A 14,512-nucleotide genomic window follows, 5' to 3' on the forward strand; every position below is an offset into this window, starting at 1 on the left:
GAAAGAATAAGAGAAGATGGAACAATAGCAGAAGAATTCAAAGTCGGAATGGAGGGAGCATTAAGAACAGGTACAGGAGTAGAAGACGAAGAAGGAGGCAAAGGTGGTGGCCCCTGAGGAGGCTGCGCCAAAGGAATAGTAGCCAACGTAAAGGGGGCTGGCTGTGGTGGAATCACAGGAGGCACAACAACTGGGTGTTGTGCAACCACAGCTGGTGGCGGTGGTGCTGTAGCATTTGGTGCATAAGGGGGTGGCGAACTCAAGAGATGCGACATTATAGGATCTTTCTCAAGATCTTTCTTTTCTTCCTGTTCTTTACGCGGCAAAACTGGGTAGCATCTATCTACCGCTAACTTGTTCACCCTAAGCATCTGTTCGCTTTCTTGCTCTTCCTCATTATCCCTAAACGCAACAGCAGCTTGTACCATTGACATACCTCGTTCTCGTTTATTTTTCTTCGCTAATTTCATTTCTCTCTGTTTGGCTTCTTTGCGCCATACGCGAAAAGAGTCAAATATTGCCGGCCGGGCTTTCTTCTTAAAAAGTTTAACCTCCAGATTATCCAAAATCTCTGTGTCAAAACTACCATATTGGGGCCATTTTAAAACACCATCTTTCCAGGTGTATCGGATCCATACTTCATTATATGCGATGGGGCCTACGCCATGTTTCACATAAAGTTCATAGGTTGGAGTTCAAATTGGAGGAACCGGACACGAGTCCTCCAATCGGGAATCCCTATTACAACCAAGACAAAACAGATTTCCAAGTCTGCTAAGACCAGGCATCTTCTCTCTCTAGTCTAGCTTCAAACTTCAAAGGATTATCAAATACGATAGTCTTGTGAATACACGAGTCCCTCGGCTTTGGTAATTGCAAGTTCCAAATTAAAGCGATCCCAAGGGGATACCCAAAAACTAAGAACCAAACTAAGGACTGGGAGACGCTCCACTCATACTTAACTGAGGTATCGATGACGTCACCAGAAGACTCGTCTAACGTTTCGCTCTACCAATCATCTAAGGTCCAAAACAGGGCGATCGTCAGGGCAGCAGTCCTTTGTAGCCTTCGGGAAGCGGGGAACCTCGCAGCAAAGACTTTCGGACCACGTCGACATACAGGGGTCGATGAAGTGGCGGCCTTCCTCCAGAATTTTGACACGAAGCTCCTCACGAACCTCTGGCTTGAACCGGTACCGCTGAAATCGCCCCACTTGGGCGCCAACTGAAGTACCAGGTTTTTAAGAACCCAGCGGTGCCAGGGAACACACCCTAAGACTTCGAGCCCTTCCTGTTTCAGACTACAGAAACACAGAGTCTTCTTGGTGAAGTCAAAGATCGTATTTATTGGCTGCACCCAGTAACAGGTATCCTAGAAGTATAGAAGTACAACACAGTGTATATTCTCAGGAGACTGCTCAATCTTACAAAGCCAGCCTTCTCTTTTTATACAAAATATTGTGCTTTAGGCAAACATTCCTTATTTTACAGTTGACCATTCACATATTTTCACTACAAAGAAAAAGCAGAGTCATGATGACAAGCCCATATTTTAGTTTGTCCAGCCCACAATCAATTACCCAGCAAGGCCCAGTATTTTCATCAGATATCGATGGACCCCCAATAAAAACGGGCACCTCCTCCTCGTAAAGCAAGTCATAAAGAAAGAAACAGGGACAGGTGTGTGTAAGATTAGGCATGGTTTGTGTGCAATGAAAGGTTTATGATATGTTGTGCCATGATACTAATCTCATTCGGCCACTGGGAAAGGAACTGGCCGAACAGGTTTGGCTTCAGGCAGTGGAGTCAGCTTGCCCAGGTCACAGAGGAGTCAGCAAAGGTGTACATGTCCTTCAGACTCGTTTTTGGCCTGATCCCGAGGGTTCAGGATGGGAACTCTGATTTCAGGGTGATTTTGTTACCCGAATATGACGAAATTGCTTGTGCATAGTATTCTAATCATTCTCGGTCTGCCGATACCAAAATCGTCATGATACGACGATGTTTATAACACGGTCCAGAATTTTCAGTACCACAACCTTTCTTTAACCCACTCTGCCACCCCAGTTCAGACATGGCTATATGCAAATCAGTCTGACCCTGTGCCTCATGGGAACAGTCCAGCCCCAACTGCCAAGCCTTGTCTTCCCTGGACCGGAAACAAGCTTCCGAGGACCGGTTTCTGGCATTCCAGCCGTCTTCAGCCCGCCTTGCTTAAATCCAGTGGCAAAGTGAGCAAGGGACTCACGTCTGAGCATACCCTGCCGCACTTATGGCGGCCAAAAGCGATACAGAAGGGGGTGGTGATGGACGGAGCATCTGAATCAATCAAACACTCACACCCAGTCAAAAGATCTGGGTTGAATCCATCACCTTTCTTTAGCCCACTCTGCCACCCCAGTTCAGACATGGCTATATGCAAATCAGTCTGACCCTGTGCCTCATGGGAACAGTCAAGCCCGAACTGCCAAGCCATGTCTTCCCAGGGCCGGAAACAAGCTTCCGAGGACCGGTTTCTGGCATTCCAGCCGTCTTCAGCCCGGCTTGCTTAAATCCAGTGGCAAAGTGAGCAAGGCACTCACGTCTGAGCATACCCTGCCACACTTATGGCAGCCAAAAGCAGTACAAAAGGGGGAGGTGATGAACGGAGTATCTGAATCAATCAAACACTCACACCCAGTCAAAAGATCTGGGTTTAATCCATCACCTTTCTTTAGCCCACTCTGCCACCCCAGTTCAGACATGGCTATATGCAAATCAGTCTGACCCTGTGCCTCATCGGAACAGTCCAGCCCAAACTGCCAAGCCATGTCTTCCCTGGGCCGGAAACAAGCTTCCGAGGACCGGTTTCTGGAATTCCAGCCGTCTTCAGCCCGGCTTGCTTAAATCCAGTGGCAAAGTGAGCAAGGGACTCACGTCTGAGCATACCCTGCCACACTTATGGTGGCCAAAAGTGGTACAAAAGGGGGTGGTGATGGAGGGAGCATCTGAATCAATCAAACACTCACACCCAGTCAAAAGATCTGGGTTTAATCCATCATCTTTCTTTAGCCCACTCTGCCACCCCAGTTCAGACATGTTCCGGCTGGACTGTTCCCATGAGGCACAGGGTCAGACTGATTTGCATATAGCCATGTCTGAACTGGGGTGGCAGGGTGGGATAAAGAACGGTGATGGATTAAACCCAGATCTTTTGACTGGGTGTGAGTGTTTGATTGATTCAGATGCTTCGTCCATCACCACCCCCTTTTGTACCGCTTTTGGCCGCCATAAGTGTGGCAGGGTATGCTCAGACATGAGTCCTTTGCTCACTTTGCCACTGGATTCAAGCAAGCCGGGCTGAAGACGGCTGGAAGGCCAGAAACCGGTCCTCGGAAGCTTGTTTCCGGTCCAGGGAAGACATGGCTTGGCAGTTCGGGCTGGACTGTTCCCATGAGGCACAGGGTCAGACTGATTTGCATATAGCCATGTCTGACCTGGGGTGGCAGAGTGGGCTAAAGAACGGTGATGGATTAAAACCAGATCTTTTGACTGGGTGTGAGTTTTTGATTGATTCAGATGCTCCGTCCATCACCACCCCCTTTTGTACCGCTAATGTTCACTGGGCCTCATTTATGAGGCCTTGCGTCAGTTTTGCGCTTCCGATGCATCACTTTTTGTGACGCATCAGAAACGTAAAACATGCCTCCGGTTGCGCACTCTTTACAAAGTGACACATCTAAGCAGATGCGTCACTTTGTAAACCCCTGCACTACATTATACCTGCGTCAGGTAAAATGTATGCAGGGGGGGCGTACCCCAGCAAAAGCCTAGTAGAAGTGACGCAGTGAGAGATTTCATGGTGTCACTTCTAGGACGCTGTTGCGTCAAAATTTTGCGTAAGACTAACGCAGGCCCTTTCAAATGAGGCTTGCCCCATGTGAAAGGACGCATTGCTGGAGTTGCGTCAATTTTGTGACACACTCCAGCAATGCGTCACTTTTGCGCTTACAGATCTGTCAGAAATACTGACGTATCTGTAACTCCTTGCGACACGATGGTCATACATTAAATATGACGCATCAGGTATTTTGCAAGGAGTGCGCACTGAGAAATGACGCATCGCTGCTTTCACACAGCGATGCATCATTTCTCATAAATGAGGCCTACTATTTTTAAATACCCCGCATTTTTTGCCTCATTTGAACTTTCTTTTACAAGCCTTTGAGACACAAATCGAATTGAGCCTGGCATTCAGCTATCTAAATGCATTTGTAAAAGACCTCTCAGAGCACCAAACATCTGTGAACTAGAAACATTTCTTTTACCTTTCTTAGCGTTTTGATAAAAAAGAATTTGAGCTGTTCTTTTGTCTACAATGTATTTTGTAACGATTTTAATTAACCATACACAATAAAGGTCACTTGGGTACTTAGGGGTGCTTTTATGGCTCGATTGGCGAATTTCTACTGTTGACAGTGTTCTCACATCCGGAAGCAGCCTTTAAAATGCAACCGTTACAACGCATGCCAACCATCGAATGCAGTTGCAACGAAAATGGTGTACAGCAGTGGGTATAAGGTGTTGGATTTAACTCCAACACCTTCCCTATTGTAGCAAACACTGGAGTTGGAATAGAAAATTAATCTATTCCAACTTCCAGCGCTCCCCCGACAGAAAGTCAGGGTAAAGTTTGGCGTTGCAACGGCATGCGATGTAATGACATGCGTTGTAATTTCACATATTCTAAGACGATTCAAGAATCCCCAACTTGGCCAATAGCATTAAGTCAATCGACAGACCAAGGAGGAGGTCACCTCTTTGGCATCTTCTGCGTTTGACTTCATCAGAAGTGTTAAAGAAATATTATTTTATATTACATCTCTGTCAATCAGTTAATTAAATGCAAAATTCCATTAGGACTAACTTTAGTGTGCGGATACCATTTGTTTAACGTTTGTTTAGTACTTAGTTTTGCCTTGATCTTCATAATGATATTGTTTTCTTGCATCAGACAATTGGAAATAGACATACTTTGTTTGTCCAATGCTTATGTTAACTTTGTGAAAACCCTGTCGAATATTTACTTCATAATTCCAAAACATATATCACACAGAAAATAATGACATTTGAACCCACACATAAATCTATGCTACATGTTTTAGCAGGTGTCCTCCTACGGTGCAATTAGGTTAATACATGTTTTTTACCATTTTATAGAGGGGTTTACTAAAGTGTGTTGTTTTAAATTCAATTATTCCTGCATTTTATGTGTTCATTTATGCTGCATTTTCGTTATTGTGCACTCAGAAATCGATACTGGGGGTCGCATTAGAGATAAAAAAAGAAATGAATTCATCAGCTACCAAGCGCAGTCTTTGTTGATAGATGTTTTATTGGCCTCCTGATTTAATGTGGGAGATGGGTGTTGCTTCATCTATTCTGATACAGTAATCCTGACACAAAGTAAAATCAAAGCAAAGTAAAAATTGATTTGAGAGGCATCAGACTGGCATCACTCTTCATTAGCATTTTAATTTGATGTGATGCACGGTGGATCTTAATGTCAGCTTTATGTAGGTTTTCTCATTTATAAACTGCCCTGCCAGTCAGGATATGTTACAGCTTATTGTGAATTAACTCTGCCTTGGCATTGTCAACAGAATCTCTTTATCAGGGGCCATGCATAATGGTGCAGTGTAAAGCCTGCAGTTATATGACAAACTGAATGCCTGATCCAGCTGACTTTAGTGACCTACACAGAAAATGTATGCAGACATATCTATATTCACAATCAATTACTCCAGGAAATGCAGCCAAGAATCAAAACATTGTGGGAAGATGAAAAAAGGAGCTCGAGAACTGCTCGTTTATCATGGCAGAGAAAACTGGTCTATAGCGAAAAGGAACCGAATCAATTCAAATGGAAAGTTTATTGGAACAGTTCAACAATATTAAGTTATAGAGAATGTGAGACATGTCAACCTAAGGCTGGTCTTCCCCGAAACTCTGCCTACTTTCCTCCATTTTGCTGCAGGAAATTCGTTTTTGTTAGCCTAAGGACTCTGTACACTTTACCACTGCTAGCTAGTGCTACAACTCTTATGCTCGGTTCCTAAAACGTGGTTTAATTGGCTTACACCTGATTGCCTTACACCTGAGTGGTATACCATATACCCAGGGCTTTTTGATGAAATGCTACTAGTGGGCTTGAGGCACGCATGTGCCACCCACTTATGTAGCACCTTACAACATGCCCCAGGCCAGGCATTGCCACCTGAATGTGGTTTTAAACTGCCAATTCAACTTAGCAATATAAGCCATTGCCAAGCTGTAAACACCCCGTTTATTGCATATACATCACCACTAAGGTATGCCCTAGGTAGCCCATAGGGCAGCGCAATTTGTAAGTAAAAGGTTGGACATGTACGTTTAAGTTTTACATGTATCCTTGTGCCCAGCACCTATTTCCTCTTTATCATTTCCCATAGAAACTACATACCTTCAGGTGTGCATTATATCTAATAACCATGCCCCATTCACTTACCTTGGACTATCCCCTGTAGAAACATTTCCCTGTCAATTTGTTTAGCCAGAGGCCAAACCCTGCCTCCACAGCATGCTGTGCATTGTTGAAGGCCAAGAAGAATTGGTCCAGTGTCATGGGGATGTCACAGTCCTTCCACCCAGTGTCTGCTAAGCATGGGTGAGGAAAGCAGCAGGGGTTGGACAAAAGGGAGATTTAGCATAAGGCCTGCAATGTTTGTGTAAATCTAAAGGTCTCAGGGTTTTTATGCACCACAGGTATAGGCAGGTCAAACAGCCAACCTCTGTAGCACACAGTTAAGGGCCATGTCCCACATGGTCCGATGTGTGGGAAGAGGGCTGCAAACCCTGCAGCCAACCCTCAGTCCACACAGCAGAAAGCTATGTGCAGTAGGAGTTTGGTCACATTGGAGATTCAAGGTGTAGGCCTACGCTGAACACTACATCCTACACCCAACATCTGGTACATTTTGTCAACGGCTTATATTGTAGGATGACGAAAGGGAGGCTGGAGAAATGGGAGACTGAGTGCAAGAACTCGCTTAACCTCCTGCCTCGGCAAATGTCATGTACAACAGAGTTTGGTTGTCTTGGAGATTGCTGTAAAATAGAATCACAAATAATCATTAATCCCTCAGAAATTCTGTTAAAAAACACAGTTCAAATGATGTTGCGGGTAAGAAGTTAAACACCCCCCCCCCTGACATTAGCCAGTTTTAGTTAGCTCATGAACCCACCATGAAAAAATAACTTATCCATAAAATGGATAACCAACAAAACATACAATCATAGTCATACATCATTAGCAGATGACATGCAATTCAAATGCATGTGGAAAACTTGCGATATGTCACCAGCCTTACGCCCCCTTTCTTTATTCTCATATGTCACTTGTTCCTCTGTTATGTAATGAGCCCACCTCAATGAGCAGCCTGATATTAGCCATCAATTACTGCACCAGCTCCTTTTGACACTTCATGCCCTCTATCTAACTTCAAAATCCTCATCTCCCACATCCTTCAACATTTCAATGTTCGCACTGTCTTCTATGAACACCCTGATGCACCAATCCTATTGTGCCCCCGTGAAGCAGTCAACTCACAATTTGTACCCTGAAGCCCTGCCTGGTGCATGATCAGCACATTAATAATTCTCATCAAAATGTAATATGCTGATGCTCTTCAAGCTCCTTTTACTGATGGCCTCATGCAACCTATCCTCGTGTATTTTTCTGTATCACTCCTCAAAACAATGAGACTCTGCTTTTCTCTTTATCAACTCATGTCCTCATTCACCAGATTGATTGTCCCATCTCTCTGAAATCGTATGTCTTCAATATCCACTTAGCAACCAACCAGATGACCATGTATATCCCAGCATCTTTATTACCTCCAACATCTTCAGCACCATGATAACTCAGACTCCTCCCCAACACTCTGATGCACTCATCCATGTTTCCCACCCCCTTTCGTCCCCTCACTCAGCACTCATCCAGGAACCAAATGGACATATGCTGTTTATTCATCTAATGCTTCATGACGTTTATTATGTCCCTAAATGACAAATTCATTTTAGGGAGATGTCCCCCGTTGTGTCTGAACATCTGCTTTCATCGTGTTAATTCAGGATAAGTAGTGCCAAACTAACCAGATACACAAGGCTAAATGGGATTAAGATTCCCAACAGTCAAGCTTGCCTGCCCTTTTTGAGTAACACATAGTCAGCCTGTGAAACTGGACATCCATGCATTATATCATTTACCATTTTTATGTAACTCCACTATGATCTTTGTCATACTACTGTTATATCCTTTTGTTTTATAAGATTGTGTGTTATCTATAGCAATTTAGTCACAAGGGCACTGGAGTCTCTGGCTGAGAATGTCTGTGTATGCATGCATATGATTGAACATCTATGAATGTGTCCTAGTGTGGGGGAGTCACACCCTTTGTGCAGCCTGCTGGCTGGAGAGCTGCTTCTGAAGAGGTCTTCTCCACATGGAACACCCTGTGAACACAGACTTGTTTTTAAATCTTAGACAAAATGGACAGGGGTGTGGAGCCCCACCTTCCACAAGCCCCCTGGGAATTCATTAGGGATTTTCCACTCGCTATGCCGACCTATACCTCTGTAACCACTTTCTTGACCTCCTCCCTCTCTCTTTACCCCTCGCACCTCGTACTGCATCTTTCTGCTCTTTCCATCTCTATTGACTGTATCTCTGTCTTCTTCACCTTTTTCTCATCTTTACCTCTCTTTCTCTCTCTTTAGCTCACATCCGACTGTCTCTCCCACATCTGTCTATACTGCATCTCTTATTACCTCTCTCTTAACCCTCACAGCCCTTCTCTCTTTCTCTCCACTCTCTACCCCTCCTTTCTTTACCTCAATTCACTCTTTACTTCAAACACCGCTTACTGCCTCATCTTAACCCAACCTATTTCTCTCTCTTGCTATAAAACCTACCAATTTACTTAATCTCATCACTTTCTGTACATTTATCTGTTTCAGCTCACCCTGTTTACCTCTCCTCTCTGTCTCCCTCTCTTGATTCTTCTTTTTACCTTATCTCTTCGACTCTATCTCGCTATGTACCACACCTCCTTTCTGCCTCGGTTATTTATCTCGCTTCTCTCTCAACTCGCTCCTTTCTACTTTTTACCCCTCCCTTTCTACCATTCTTTTTGCCTCACTACATTCTTCACTCTACATTTATCTGTACATCTCTCACTACCTCGTGCATCTACTTTTACCTTTCTCTTCCTCTATACAACTCTTTTTTTACCTTACCTCTATCTATCTCACCGCCTGTGTACCACTCTCTCTGCATTCGGTTCTCCCTTTTTCTAGCTCTCACTACCTCACTCTAAAATTTCTGTACCTCTTTTTCTCTACCCATCTCTTCTTTTCTCCTGACTGCTTAACCTTTTCTTCTCCAACTTAAATCTCTACAACTTCACGTATATCTCTGTCTCTTCTTTGTCTCCACCTCCCTTTTCAATCTAGTTCACCTCTCTCGCTATATTACATACTTTACCTCATTGAACTTCTCGTGTATCCTGCTTTCCCTAATTTCTCTTATTCGGCAGGTCTGAAGCTAGCTGTCTAACAAGAGAAGTGTACACAGAGACAAAAGGAGCGGAGGAACAAGGCAGTGGTAGAGAATGAGAATATTATCAGATTTCACCTGGTGGAATGATGAAAATCCTCAGCGCAGTGCTTTGATTTTCACTGGTGCCGCAAGAAACCCTATTGTGAAGGAGGATTTATTTGTGAATAGGAGTATCTGAAAATGAAGCTACAATTTCAAGTGCCATCTGCCTATTTGGCATTTTAATAGTGTACACCTGTCCACTAAACATCTGCACAGTCACTCTCACTATGCCTTCCTACCATGGAAAGAGCAAGCTGGTTAGGCACAGTATTCAACATGAATTATTATTGTTGCAAGACACAGCATCTATAGTGAAGCACAAAAAATGTGTTTATCAAAAGTTGTTGAAGTTGTATTTCCGTACTATGTGGCTGGCGGACGCTAGGCATTTTGCACTTAGTATGCTGTTGTTTCTGAAAACGTAATGTATATTTAGATTTTGTTTGGGTCAATGAGGGCTGGAATTGGCTAAAAACGGAAAATATATCAACAGTTAAGTATTGCCTCTAGCCCAAAAAAATCATTTCGATTGCACAGTGTAAACATGTTCCGTTTGTATTGTTGACTTCTAGCTCTAAAGAGCAGATTCCTCCACTTTTACTTTCTTAGATCAGCTCTGCACCTCGAGTTTCAGTTCTTGGTTAATTTGCTGCATCTGTTTTACTTTACAGTAGTGACAACGGCCAGTCATAAGAATCTCACACAATTAATACAGTACTCACTCTATTGCCTGAATTCATTGCTTCAATCCCCCGTTCACTGTTAAATGCTGATGCAGTTATTTGCTCACTTATGCTCTCATTTGAAAACTAATACCCACTTTCTTTTTTTTTTTTTGTTATTTTTTTTTAATTCTCTTCTGATCACTCATTCGTTGTTGGAGACACTCAATTCTATACATTCATGCCTTCGCTTCCTCGTTTCTTTCATTCACTCCTTGACAATCATCCATTAATTGTTCTACTAATTCGTTCACTGCTACACTCATTCAGTCCTGTACATTCATGCATTCTTCCTGGTACTAATTCATCACTCATGTACACTGAAGCCTTCATTCCTGAGCCCAATGCTGCATTCATTAGCAGTTAACCACATTCTCTTCTGTTCGCACATTCATTTTTTTCATGTAGTCATTCATCACCCAGCACAGTCTTTCACTCATATAAGTTTACACCTTCCATCCTGCACTAACTGATTTACTGCAGTATTCATTCATGCTTGTACAGTAATTCATGTGTATCCTTGACCATAACTTCATGTACATTTGCAAATGTTTTCCCTTACTCAGAGCAAGAATGGGTGAAGTTTACAATCGAGCCAGCACACTCATCCACATATGCAATCACTCACCCATCCATTCATCCACTCATTAGCTCTATAAAAAAAACAGTAAATGTAGAAGCACTTGGAAAAATACAGGGCCAGACTTATTGGCTTTGCCAATGTATGTTGTATCATTGGTCTGACTATGGAAACATTCATAAGAAGATGGTTTATCCTCTAGCGTGTGTGAACAGTAGCATGAACTTTTGTGGGGAAAGTATATTCCCTTATAAGGTTCAGAGGGCTGTAATACATAGTTTAAGTAAAAACCAATATCGTACAAATACAGGACGTGATTCACAAATGGTCTCTGCACACAGGTGGAGGCCCCATCGTTGTGGGAGAGTCTCCACACTCTGTGTTTATATAACACATAGGTGCACTATTGTAAATATACAATGTATCATGAAATCTAAAAGCAGAATTATAGCATACTAGCAACCCGTCCCGACTTTGTCCGGAAGCAATTAGGCTTCAGGGCCCCCGCCCGCCCCGACGTTGTCCGTGGGTCCCCCGGAGCCTTCCTCCATATATTTCAGTATTATACCTCTATGTTTACTTTGTACGCTTTTGTAACCTGCACACGTAACTTTTTCCTCCTGTAAAGCACCGTTTGGCTCACTTTTTTAATGTTCCGTTTGCTTCCTCTTGCTACCTGCACACGTCACTTTTTCCTCCTACACCTCTATGTTTACTTTCTACGCTTTTGTAACCTGCACAAGTAACTTTTTCCTCCTGTAATGCACCATTTGGCTCACTTTTTTAATGCTCCGTTTGCTTCCTCTTGCTACCTGCACACGTCAATTTTTCCTCCTATACCTCTATGTTTACTTTCTACGCTTTTGTAACCTGCACATGTAACTTTTTCCTCCTGTAATGCACCGTTTGGCTTACTTTTGTAATGCTCCATTTGCTTCCTCTTGCTCATGATGTACGCTTTTGTAACCAGCACACGTAACTTTTTCCTCCTGTAATGCACCGTTTGGCTCACTTTTGTAATGCTCCGTTTGCCTCCTCCTGCTCACGATTTTCATTTTTGTTTCATTTTTCCGCCGCTCACCGCTCCTAAATAAATAAATAAATAACCTACCTCATCCGCCGCTCACCGCTCCTCCCCGCCTGTCCGCCGCTCCTCCCCACCTGTCGACCGCTCCTCACCGCCTGTCCGCCGCTCCTCACCGCCTGTCCGCCGCTCCTCCCCGCACCATGTCCGCCGGTCCTCCTCGCGCTCCTGGACACCGCTTCTCCCCGCGCTCCTCACATCGGGCACGCACGTCGCTTCTTCCAAGGGACTAGTTTTTTTCGGTAAATTTTTTAAATAACGTATATTTATTACATTTATATAGCCTATGTCCATCTGCACACCCTGACGATTACAAGGATATATCGGGTGTGTGGATTGGTGCTGTGGTTCCTGAGTTTACCCGCCTCAAAGGTTCAAAGTTCTTCCTTTATAATAGTAGTATAGATTATCAGGCATTATGTAAAACAGTAACAGGTATATTGTTAAAGCAGACGGAAGAATTTTGTCATGATAGTGGCATGTGTAGAGTCTTGAGATTATGAGCACTCGGAACCTAATGGTTCTGGGGGTACTCCAAACAGGAATCATCTAATCTTCTGGGAGATATTAAAGTGTGGTTATGAAGGTTATGACGCAATGCGTGCAATGTGTGGTTGTATGTTGAAGAATAAAGACGTGTATTGCTGAGCTACATGTGCGGTGTATTTCATTTACATGCTTTTGGGCTGAGGAGTACACCACATCTGACGATGAGTAGGGGATACGTGCCCCAAAGAATCAAGACTGCTCACTCTGAGAGTTTTCAAAGGTACAGCACACTGCTGGTGTGTTCAATGTGTGCCTCAAATCATTGTAAAACAGCCTACAGTTAGCGTATGTAGAGTTGAAGCCACACTCCAGCCCATATACGGCCATCAAAGAAGTTGAAGGCCCTACAGAGGAGCACACTCAAGAAGTCACCCGGAAACTTTCTGGTAAGGCTGCCAGCATAGAGACCGCACCACGCATAAACCCAGTAATTATTCATATTATGCAAAAAGGCAAAATAAACTGCAACTATGCACTAGAAACAGAAGATTTACTCACCGTCAAAAGTGAAGTGAGTGCTATACGACCTTCAATTGAGTGTGTCGGCCCAGATTCAAGCACAGAGGCTGAAGGGAGCACAAGATATACTGTGACTACATTCTTGAAGCTACCAACTTGTTTTGACATGGCGAAAAAACAGAACATCCATGCAGCCAGGTGGGCTGCGTGGATCAAAATGTTTGATAACTTCATAGACGTGCAAGAAGAAAAAGACAAGGAAATCATTAAAGATCTAAAAAACCTTGCCAGTGATGGAGTTAAAGAAGTGCTAAAGATGATCTCCCAAACTAATGCAATGTGGTACAAAAAGGTAAAGGAAGCATTGAAAGCCGAGTTCAATTGATGCTGAATGTTGACTGCAAAAGATACACCTTCAACCAAACAAGTCCGCAGGCTGGTGAAATGATGGATGAGTGTGTTGAGTGATAAGACACACTAACCAACCAAACACTGTAAGTTCTGTGATTTCAATAATGAAGAAGCCATGCACCTCAGAGTCATCAATGGTTGTCTCTCAGACTCTTTCAGAAGACGCATACTGAGAGAGACACTCAGTTTAGAGAAAGTACTAATAGCTATGTGGCAGAAGAATGAGCAGATCAACAAGTCGATGTCTCCAAAGAAAGAAAAGTTATGCTTCCAATGAGGCTTTTCATTTGCACATGAAGGTAAATATCCAGCCATGGGACAGACACGTAAGAGATGCTGGAAAGAAAACACGTTCATAATGGTCCGCTTAGTGAAAGAGAAACCAAATGCGTCACAGTGAGAAGAGAAAATGGGCATCAGAAGGTTCCAGAAGCATTCTCGCTATTCCCACAAGTCCAAAAGGCAACATCAATTATGACAAGTAAAAATAAAACAAAGTTGATCATCGTCAAATACATCATATGAAGGTTCTTCATTGTCACTATCCTGTGCCAGTGAAGAAGATGGATGTGCATTGATGATATCTACCAAAGAATAAGGTGCACATGTAGAATTAGCTACTTGCAAAAAAGATCGAAATTCAAATGAAAAGCATCAAATAGAGTGAAAAGTTTCATTTGGACACTGTCCCTAAATTACATTAGAGGTAAACGGTAGCCTATAACCATCATTACAGATAGTGGAGCATTGATTACTATCATGCACTATGGTACACAGTGAGTCATCATTCATCATTCTGTGGTCTTGTATCTGTAAATCTTACAACAACTAGACACTGACCTACTACCAAAACATATAGTAGTAACTTGTACCTGCTGCAACAGAGCATCTGCCTCTTCTCCGCTGTTCATAAAATGCATTTTGTTTTTCCACATGGCCTTCAGTATCACTTGATATTTCAGCTGGGCAGGCACACATAACTCCTTAAATGTGACCAAATTGACCCCCATATTCCACCTGCTTTGTTCT

This window comes from Lissotriton vulgaris, chromosome 7, assembly GCF_964263255.1.
Source record: "Lissotriton vulgaris chromosome 7, aLisVul1.2, whole genome shotgun sequence".
Classification (NCBI taxonomy): Eukaryota; Metazoa; Chordata; class Amphibia; order Caudata; family Salamandridae; genus Lissotriton; species Lissotriton vulgaris.